We start from the raw sequence: 8,012 nt of genomic DNA, 5'->3' as shown, positions 1-8,012 counted from the left end.
CCCCCCCGGCGCGTCCCCTCCCACCCAGCCGCAGCTGCCTCCCTGCCAGGGCCAAAGGCCCCGGAAGTGACGTCGTGCGCGCGCGTGACGTGCGTTCGCTCGCGGCGCCCGGGGCGGGGCGTGAGAGGGAGGCGGGTGTGAGGGCGGGGAGCGGTGGCCGAGCCTGGACCTACTCGAGCGACGCGGGGGGAGCGGCGGTCCCGACGCCGGTGGAACCGCGGACAAGGTACTGGGCGGCGGTCGAGGTACGGACGGGGTCGAGGGCGGCGCCGTCCTCAGCTCCGGGAGCGGGGCGGCGCGGCGTCCAGGGCCAGGGCTGCTGGGTCATTCGTAGTTCTCCACGGCCCGGCCGAACTCCGACGGACAGACGCTCATCATTTCCTGGCCGCCTCCCGGGATGGCTCTCCTCGCTCGCCCCGCACTGTCCAGTGCGTCAAGTCCGGAGGGACACCTGTGGCTGGCCGGTTGGTCTGCCCAGGACCCTCTTCCCACTCCCGAGGACCTCCCTAGAACGCGCCTGGCTTGGAGGCGCTGACCCAGACCTCAGCCCGGCCTTGGAGTGGGCGCCGGGACTTCGCGGAGCCTGTCGGTCTTGGGGCACAGAGACGTCCCGGCGCTGGGAGGGCCCTGCCCTTCGGGGCGCGGGGATTTGAAGGTTGGTACTAACTTCTGCCCCGTGGTTGAGGGCGAAGTTGTAGGTCTGAGTTTCCGAGCAGAAGTCCCTGCTTCCGAGCCGTCTTGGAGGAGAGCCGAGGCGATGCCCATCACGGAAGTTTATTGGAGAGACAGGGAAGGATCAGCCGCTTTAGAGACTGGGTCACAAACAGCTGGTGGTGTCTCAGCGCTGGTGACCAATCTCTGTGGTTGGGAAATATGTCAGTGGGCACCGGTGTACTCGTTTTGCCTTTGAGATTAGATACGAAATTTTACTAGGAGTAGCTCACAGCATTTTTCTAGAGAGTAGGATTTTTGGCTGTAGACTTTTTTTTTTTTTTTTTTAGGTTAAAAAATACTTGTCCTTTACCCCTGTAAGCCTAAAACTTTTTTTTTTTTTAAGTTTGTGAGTTAAAATTGTTGTACCAAGAAACCTTGCTGGAGGTGCAAGATTTGATTATGTTGTTAATCTATTTCATGATAAATAGCGTTTAAGTTTTACTAGTTCTTATTTAGGGGATTAAATAGTGTTCAGGATTTGGAACTTGTCTGACTTTCAAAGCTGTCATGTTTCTGCTTCTTACAAGGCAGCCAGTTTAGGAGAGGGGAGCAGTAAAGATAATCTCAATACCTGAGATGAATTTTGTAAACCAAGATAGAGCACTGAGGAACTAGACATTTCTGACGTCCTGTTGGGTATGGAGAGTGGAGGAGGGGATGAGGGAATACTTCCTGGAAGTATCTTGAAGAGTGAATAATATTCAGATCAACAAGGTGAGATGGGAACCTTGGGGGTAGTGGGGATGTGGGAGAGAGGAGACCAGTAACACAAGGAGGTACGTTTTGTTGAAATGAAAAAGCACAAGGCAGAGATGCAGGAATGTGGTCTTTCATCTGATGGTGACTGAACCAGGGAGGTTTGTAGGTAGGATTATTGTGTGGGTAAGGTGGAATTTTATGTAGCTTACACTTGGGCTTCCATGTGACTGATGAGTACTGTGCCCAGTACAGTGCATTTGTGTTGTCTTGTGTTTTAATCTGTTCTGATCATTAAAATGTTTGGGTTAAATTGTATATTCATTTACTAATTGCGTGTGTGTGTAAGGGTGTCTGACTAGCTAATTTATAAACTTCCATAAACAGGAATTCTGCTTTTTTCTACTGCATTCTCAATCCTGATTGGGCCTCTGCAAGTGTTTAATGAGTACTTAGTGACTTGAGGAGTGAAAGTAACTCACTGAATTCTGATGTTGGTTTTCAATGAAAAAAGAAAATTATCAGTACTTGGTCGTTTTAATAGCTACATCTGTAGAGAACTGAGATCCTATTTCATTTACTTCTGTCAGTATTTGATTAGAGATATAAAATTTCAATCTTAAAACTATGTGAGTTTTATTTCTGGCATATTTACCTAGCAGAAATAACCCAATTCTAACATGTGGTAAGATCTCTGTGTAACCTAACTGCTGTAATGCAGAATAGAAATGCTATCAAGTAGACTCATAGCCCATCAGTAAAGTTATCACACTAAATTAAATACAAGAGTTTCAAAGTAAAGGTCAGACATTTTGAAAGTCTTATTAAATGCTTACCTCTATGATTAGAGCTCTGTAGAAACATGTATGCTGTTTCATATGGCCAAAATGCCTAAAATACTCTACACTGTTGTTAAACATGGGAAACAACAAGAGTTATCGTCTCTTATCCCACTTAGTGGTTAACTCATTTTATCAGTTTGATGTTTGGGTACAGCCCTTAAAATGCTTTAAGAAAGGTGATACTTTTATGGTGCTGTTAAAACTGTGAGATAGTATTTTTGATGAAATTACTGACAATTGGGTAGGACATATACTTTGTATCACAGAATAAAACATATTTACTTGATTCTGGTTCCCTTGTTTATCGTCTCTACAAGGGCTATGGACTATGATTATGCTTAATTGATTGGATGTAGTTAAAAATCACAAGTTATGGACCAGCAGTTAGCATAAGTGCTATGTCGCTGAACTCCCATGTAGCCGACCGCGGTTTGAGTCCCAGACCTGGTGGCTTAAACTCACACTGGGCGTGTGTGCCCAAGATCCCAAGAGGAGAATGGAGGAGAAGGGATTGTGGTGTGGCCATCCCCCCTGGGAGTGATTTCTTGCTTTTTCTTGCTCCTTCTCTCTCTTTCTGGCGAGCACACACGCCCTATAGCAAAAACCTCTCCAAAAAAAAAGAAAAAGAAAAAAAATCATAAGTTATGGGCCAGCAGGTGGCGTAGTGGTTGAGGCTCTTGACTCTCACATGGCCTACTGAGGTTTGAGTTCCAGACCCAGCAGCTTGAAATTCACAGTGGGCGTGTGTAGGCACGCACACATGCGTTGCCAAAATCTTGAGGAGATTGGAGGAGAAGGGATTGCGGTGTGGCCACCCCCCAACCCCCCGCCGGGTTGATTTCTCGCTTTTACTCTCTCCCTCTCCAGCAGGCACGCACTCCCTATAGCAAAAATCTCTCTCAAAAATAAAAAGAAAAGAAAAAAAAAGGCAGAAGTTATGATCAGAATGGTAAGTGCATGTTCATGACTGGGTAAACTATTACACGCAGCAGAAGTCGTAAGCATTTTATTTTCCCCAAGTGACAGCCATGAGATTGCTGAAGGCCCTGAAGCAGGATGCAGGAATGTGGCAAGAACCTTTAGAAGTCGAAATTCTCTGCTGCACCACAATGGTTGGCAGCCTCCTTTACCCTAGGAGAGTTGTACGGAAGCCAACCTTGTGAACCACTTTGAAACCTCATCTTTTTGGTTCCCCCTCAGAATACTCAGTTGTAATTGTGTGTGTGATGATTTGATCAGAATTTTAAAATTGAAAAGGGCTTTTGGGGGATTTTTATGTAGGGGTATGTTTATAATTTTCTACTGTGCTAAAGTTAAAAATACATAATGGAAGTGTTTTATTTTTGTAGTTCCTCTGTTAGAATTTTCTAATTTTAGATATGATTTTTGCGAAAGCACTTTCTTTTTTTTTTCCTTTAGAAGGAAAAAAAAGGCTTCCGTTGAAGCCTTCATGAAAGAAAATGTCCTTAGAAATTGAACTCATAAAATGTTTATTAATTGAAGAAAATGTCTTATTGTGCTGTAATTTTTTAAAATATTGTAATTGGCTTGGCACTTCTAGAATCAGGCAACAAACACTTCATTCCATGAAACAAATGTTTCTACGTGGAATATATCATTTACTTATACCATATCTTGTTCCAGGAAGGATTTATAATGGCTTACAGAAGATATGTGAAAATATACTATCAGTAATATATAGAAATAAGTGGGTGACCAGTTCAGGATGGGGGAATTAAGATGGAAACAGGAGGGACAAGCAGATGGCGTAGTGGTTATGTCATTGGACTCCTACATGGCCAACCTCTGTTAGAATCCTGAGCTTGAAGACTTTAAACTCATGCCAGGCACATGTGCATGTGTGTGGGAACCAGCAGTTAGCGTAATGGCTATGTTGCTGGACTCCCACGTAGTCAACCGCGATTCGCGTCCCAGACCCGGTGGCTTAAAACTCACACCAGGCACGTGTGCGTACGTGCCCAAGATCCCGAGTGGAGAATGGAGTCCCCATCCTCCCTGGGGGGTGATTTTTCGCGTTCTGTCTCTCTGTCTCTCTCTGTCTGGCGAGCGCACGAGCCCTATAACAAAAACTTCTCCAAAAAAAAAAAAGTGTGTGTGTGCTTAAAATCCTGAGAGGAGAGTAGAGGAGAAGGTATTGTGGTTTGGCCATCCCCTCTGGGGGTTGATTTCTCGCTTTGTGTTTCTCTGTCTCTCTTTGTCTCTTCTGTCTCTTCAGCGAGCACATGCGCCCTTAGCAAAAATCTCTCTTAAAAAAAAGGTGGTGGGGGGGGAACAGGAATGAGCTCTGTACACAAGGTAGTTGGACCGAACTCTTAAATATTAATATTTAATATATTTGGCTTTTTTTTTTTTTTTCTACAGAGCATTTGTATATGGGGGGGAGGGGGCAAAGTGAGACGGTATTCCCAATAGTGATGACCACTCTTCAGTCTGTTCTCAAGTCTTCTTTCAGGATTTTTTTTTTTTTTTTCTTTCAGGATTTTGACCACACACACCCAGTACATTTTTCAAGCTGCTGGGTCCAGGACTCAAACAATGCAGCCAGCCAGCTGCCCTAACCACCACATGCCACTGGTTGGTGTACCTTTGCTTTTTTTTTTTTTTTTTAGAGGTTTTTTTTTTTTTACTTTTTTTTTTCGTTTTTTTAATTTGACTAGAGAGGGAAGGAGAGCGAGAAAGTGAGGAAGCAAGCCACCAATTTTGGGACTTGAACTGCGGTTGGCCATGTGGGAGTCCAGCACCCATAACTCCACTCCACCTGTTGGCCCCAGCTTTGCTTTGTAATAGCCAATTCAGATAGGAATATAATCAGTTACATAGTTAGTAAACACAAGACTATTAATTTCTCTTTTGGATTCTCAAAGTGAGAAACTCATCACTTACATCCTTAAGTGACTATAGCATGTGTTTCAAGAGACTCTGTTACCTTATTGTGTAGGTTCTTGACATAACATCTAAATAGTTCAAGTAAAAGCAGTCTGGAACTGGCAAAATAATGTAATTCAAACACTTAGACCTCTGGACTGATTTAATTTAGGAACCTGTTTTAGATGATCTAGATAAGTAGGCGCATGGCACATTCTTCAGGCTACCTTCCATAAATATTTTGTTCTCAATGGAGCTTTTGTTCTGAGTTTATCTGCAGTGGGGTTTGAGTTTGTGCTTCCTGACAAGTTCCTCCAGCACATCAATTTTGTAGTGTCAGTTACTTACAGAACCATGTGGCTTTTATTTTTTTGATTGTTTTTGTTTTTGAGATATTTTTGCTGTAGGGGTGTGTGTGCTTGCTGGAGAGACAGAAAGCAAGAAATCACTCCACAGGGGGATGGCCACATTGCACTCTCTTCTCCTCTTGGGATTTTGGGCACGCATGCACATGTGCCTCAGGTGAATTTTAAGCCACCCATGTCTGGGACTCAAACCAAGAATGACTACGTGGGAGTCCAGCGAGGTAACCATTATGCCATCTGCTGGTCTCAAGAGCCATGTGTTTTAACAGGCATGCTTTCTCATGGGGGCATACAAAGAGGGAAGAGTCTGTCAAAGACATACATCTGAATGAATGTCACCTCACCTTCACGTAGAGGTGGGTTGAGGGATACCAAACAATAGACCTAAGATTCATTTCCAAAAGTAGGTTTTGAGATGTTCTATCACATAGACATGTAATACGTTTTAAAGATGGGAACAGATCCACTCATCTTACATGAAATGTCCTGCAAGTTGTATGTTTTGATCAAATTGAAGAGTTGCATTTTCAAATACCATACTTGCTTGGGTTGGGCACAGTGCTAATAGATGTCATCCTTATTCAGTAAACAGTGGGTGGAACTGTCCTTGCCTAAATATAGCTGTATAATGTTGTGATTCCCTAACTGCATTTTCATGGGGCTTTTGACATTACTTTTTAAATGTCTTTTTGAAAAATGAGTGGACTAATGACCAAGTTTTTTTCCCCTGTGTTCTTTGCTTTTTTTTTTTTTTTTTATGCCAGAGGGTTGTATGCATGAGAGAGATATAGAGAAAGAGACCTCTAACAGGTCCTGGTCATGCTTTATACCCATATTCTAACTTTTGATGCTTCTACAAACTCTGATTATAATGTTAACTGCCCCAGGAAATTTATCTTATGGTGGAGACAATATTTAAATCAAGTATATACGTTTTTCAAATGGCAGTGAAGGGACATTCACTTTATTTCTCAACATAAACTTCATCAGGTTCAAGATCCACTTTTGTAAGTGATGATATCAGCCATTTAGCCCATCCCTGTTGGGATTTTGGGCACACACGCACATGCACCCAATGTGTTTGTCAAGCTGCCTGAGCCATAGTTCAAACTGTGGTAAGCCATGTGGGATCAACGCCCTTAACCACTAGGCTATGGGCTCTGACTGTTTTTCTGTATTTTCTGTTGGTTTTTCTCTCTCTGCTTCAGTTTGGATACATTTTGTTGACTCTTGTTCCCTTAACTAATTCTCTCTCCTACTATGTTGGGTCTACTATTAACGTGTCCCCTCTATTTTTTCTTTTTTTTTTTTTTGCAGAGGTTTCTGCTATAGGGTGCAAGCGCTTGCCAGAGAGACAGAGAGAGACAGAGAGATAGAAAGCGAGAAATCACCCCCCAGGGGGGATGGCCACGCCGCAATCCCTTCTCCTCCATTCTCCTCTCAGGATCTTGGGCACATATGCACGCGCACGCCTGGTATGAGTTTAAGTCACTGAGTCCGGGACCCAACCCACGGTCGGCTACATGAGAGTCCAGCGACATAGCCATTATGCCAACTGCTGGTCCCAACCCTTCTCCTATTTTGGATTCTTCATTTTAGTTATTATACTTTCCAGACCTAGAGTTTCACGTTGATTCTTTCAAGTTCCTATTCCCAGTTGAAATTCTTAGTATACTGATGCATATCTTTTCCATTTAAAAAAAATAGTAATAGTGGGGTTTTTTTTTTTTTTTTGAGAGGTTTTCGCTATAAGGCGCGTGTGCTTGCCAGACAGAGAGAGACATAGAGACAGAAAGCGAGAAATCACCCCCCGGATGGCCACGCTGCAATCCCTTCTCCTCCATTCTCCTCTCCGGATCTTGGGCACGCATGCACATGCGCCCATCATGAGTTTAAGCCGCTGAGTCTGAGACTTGAACTGCGGTTGACTACATGGGAGTCCAGCGACATAGCCATTACGCTAACTGCTGCTGGTCCCTGTTTTTTTTTTTTTTTTTTTTTTTTTAAGGTTACATTCACTCACCAGAGACAGAAAGTACTCCCCCAGTAGAGCGTGATCATGCTGCAATCCTTTTTCCTCCTTTTCTCTATCCCATCAGGATTCTAGGCCTACATACACACTTGCCCAGAGTGTTTTTCAAGCTGCCAAGGCTGGGATTCAACCACAGTCAGCCACATGGGAACCAGATCCCTATGCACAGGGCTTAACTGCTACCCTATGGGGCTGGCCCATTAATATTGCTATTTAAATCTTTCTTTTAATGTCAGTGCCTAGATCATTTGAGCATCTATTCATTCCTTTTAGTTTTAAGTTATAGGAATGCTGGGCATTGTGGATAAAGGCTCCAGATAATGCTCTTTTTCAGAGAAGAAGCCATCCTTCCTTTGTTTGGCAGGTAAAGCTGGGGCTAATCACCTAATAGTTCAGGGACAGAACTGAGGGTTGAGGTCATGTTGTAGGTTTCAGAAGACTTTGTTTTCCTCTGATTTGCCCTTACTGCTAACAGTA

At 43.7% G+C, this 8,012-nt stretch overlaps 1 protein-coding gene across 7 annotated transcripts in view; it reads left to right on the top strand.

The window, feature by feature from the left end:
- Positions 1 to 117: 117 nt before the first annotated feature.
- RABGEF1 (RAB guanine nucleotide exchange factor 1) overlaps positions 118 to 8,012 on the top strand; it is a 60,147-nt gene continuing 52,252 nt past the window's right edge. For 2 of the 7 annotated variants that reach the window (XM_006155021.3, XM_006155017.3), the window contains exon 1: positions 118 to 226. The gene's annotated coding sequence lies outside the window, so the exon portion shown is untranslated. Of the gene's footprint in view, positions 246 to 361; positions 656 to 8,012 lie in introns of those variants that run through there. The other 5 variants (XM_014590324.2, XM_014590323.2, XM_006155020.3 and 2 more) reach the window with 4 other exon arrangements.

The sequence above is a fragment of the Tupaia chinensis genome, unplaced genomic scaffold (assembly GCF_000334495.1).
Source record: "Tupaia chinensis unplaced genomic scaffold, TupChi_1.0 Scaffold000429_1, whole genome shotgun sequence".
In the NCBI taxonomy this organism is placed as follows: domain Eukaryota; kingdom Metazoa; phylum Chordata; class Mammalia; order Scandentia; family Tupaiidae; genus Tupaia; species Tupaia belangeri.
Note: the sequence above shows the minus strand (reverse complement) of the source record. Positions and strands in the feature narration are given on the sequence as shown.